Raw genomic sequence first — 3036 nt, 5'->3', positions numbered from 1 at the left:
AAAAAAAAAAAAAAAAAAAAAAAAAAAAAAAAAAAACCTAAATCCGAGAGGGTAACCTGATAGGTTAATAAATTCCCAAGAGGCATGAGCAAGAGATCCAGACACAATGCTAACCAAGATCCAAAGGAGCTGCATTGTGGCTAAAAATGAAGGGATTCTCGCTGTGTATAGGATCTACACGACTTGAGTAACGTTGAAGATCTACTCGAGTTGAGTATGTTGGTTTTAAACCTTGCACCGTCATTAATCTCGTTCTGTCAACTCTGTTGGAAAGTAGTCAAAGTCAAAGAGTAAACCTCTCGAAGACTCACTAGGAACCCTACCATTCTAATACATATGTGAACTACAAGAATAACCAAGGTTAGCAATAACATCGGCAATAAATTAGCTAGCTTTCCTTCGCTTTGTTTTGCAGGGTTGCATCACCATCTTCTTTGATTGTTGCCCCAAGATTTTGAGCTACAAGGTGCATCTTAGCATTCTGGGTGTAAGACATGAAACTTATCCTAGAGGGCTCATTCTAGAGGGCGACAAAATCGAATTTTATCTAAATTTTTCATCTTTTTGTATTTAAAAAATATTTAAAAAATATGAGGATGCAATTATGTTGTTTAGAACTTCAGGTTCATAACAAATAAATATTAACATCGAAACTTCATGTTCGAATCTAGTGAACGATGTGTCATATGTACATGCACAAAACTTCATGTTTATGTTTAACGATTGAAACTATAAGTCTAACGTGATATTGAACTTCATAATCATAATCTCGAAACTTCAGGCTCGAGTATTATTAGTGAGACTTCTAACTCACTAATATAAGTAATTGTCAAAATAGCATCGAGTAATATAAACACATGTAAACAAATTAAGGAAGATTAAATATAGTTAAGATATAACCAAAATAGAAGTGAATTCGTAGATCATGAGTATGGATAATAAACAACATATGTTGCACCAAGATTTCATAGATCATTATGGAGTTCTTGAAGTTAATGAGCGAAAGCGTAGCGATAACATGATCAATTAGCCCTTTTAAATGTGAAAAATAAAAAAGAAGAATGAAGAATCTTAAACAACGAGTGGCCATTAATGTTAAATGAATTAATGACTTCATTGACCCCAACCATGAATTTCCTAAAAAAACAGGGTATCAGTTTCCTAAAAAAATAGGGTATCAGATGGAACAACAGCCTAAAGGCAAATGATTGCCCTCTGCATCTGAATTTATCTTACAACCAAAGTAAACTATGATAGTTTACTTACTCGACACCTTTGGTGTTTATAACATCTCTGACTAACTCAATAAATATGAATATTGGTCGAATGCCAATCTCATAGAAGTAAAGTCTTTAATTCTCTCTCAAATTGAATAAAAGAAGCTGAAAAAACCAAACGTAAACTAAAAACTTACTTTTCAAAGAATAAACTAGGTAAAGAGAATATATGGGATAATGAACTGAAGTATCTTACTGAGTCTCAAAACATCTCCAACCCTTGAATAATTGAATGTTGTTAGAAAATAAAACAATATGAAATGACATAAAATAAAACAATTAATTAGGATGTGTAATTTATCTTAAAACATTCCTCGGCAGACAAGAAAAACTTATGTACTCTGGTGCGTTAGTGACAGTCACGATTTGCTGGAGAGGAGTTGTATCTAACCAATATGTGAGGCTGTATGCTAATTTCTCACTAAATAGAATAGTGACATGTGTATTGCCATAAGTCATTCTTGCGCATGCGTGGATGCCTAAGAAATTGTAAGTGTAATTGTTGCTCACCGCAAATTCACATCACTACAATGCTTCATGTTCGTAGCCAAGGTAGTATACGTGGGCATGAACTAGAAACGACATGACTGAGTCATCTATAGAGATTACACTTCCATTGAGTCATCTATTTGGATATAAATTTACAAATTATATCTAAATAGATCATTCGTCCTCATTCATGTAATATGGTTCTCGGTTTGTAATTAGGTGGTGTTATTTGTATTAAGAAAATAATTACATCTTTCACTACACTTTTACAAACATAATGACATTTGGTTGAAACGTATGTAATAAAGGTCTATATATTGTAATTACGAGGTGTTGACCAAATTTACAGATTTATGACATCTTTTACAAAACTAAGGAAGAATGTGTTGTCGAAATGGTAAATTTTCAGATTATGTCCAAATAGACCATTCGTTCTCATTCACGTTTATGGTTCTCGATTTTGTAATTGAGTGATGATTTTTGTATTGAGAAGAAATTTACATATTTCAATACGATTTTACAAACATAAAGATATTTGGTTGAAACATTTGTAATAAGTGTCCATATGTTGTAAAATAAAAATATAATAATGCCACGTGTCATATTCTAAGTGGGTAACCTGATGACCAGTTCTTCAAATTACCATCATTTTAATTATTATATATATTAAATAAATAAATAAAAAGGTATGAGATATTGATGGGTATGTTAACCTATCACTATTAGTCAATCAAATTTACGCGCAATAAACTCTTACATTGGTTGGTTAGTTAAAGTTATTTAGCAAAGTTGAACTTCAGCTAAGGAAGACTCTTCTAATTTGTTGCGATAATGGTGAGGATATCAATGTATGCGTTTGTTTGGCAATCTTGACAGCTTTATTTGATGATAAAGGAACCTTCGATGGGGGAAGCTTCTTTAGTGAGACATGCATTACTAAGTTGGAAATGCGGAGAAGACTCGTTATTGTCTGCAAATATGTAGTAAATGCTAGGAAAATAGTCAAGAGGGAATCTAAAGCTGGTTTGTAACTTCTTCTTAATGGTCGGAAAAACATGATGTCTCAAATGGATGATGTGAAGCTTTCTCATGTATTCAGAGAGTCCAACATGACAGCTGATGTCATCTCAAATGATCTTGATCTCATTCTCTTTGAAGAACCTCCAGCTCATGCCATTCCAGTTTTTCTTAATGATTTAGCTGCTGTTACTAGAGTTAAGAGAACATGCTCTTGTTTTAGTCTGTAATATTTTTTTTTTTAGACTTTTAA

This window comes from Fragaria vesca, linkage group LG6 (assembly GCF_000184155.1).
Source record: "Fragaria vesca subsp. vesca linkage group LG6, FraVesHawaii_1.0, whole genome shotgun sequence".
NCBI lineage: Eukaryota > Viridiplantae > Streptophyta > Magnoliopsida > Rosales > Rosaceae > Fragaria > Fragaria vesca.
The sequence above is the reverse complement of the archived record's forward strand: the minus strand, read 5'-3'. Positions refer to the sequence as shown.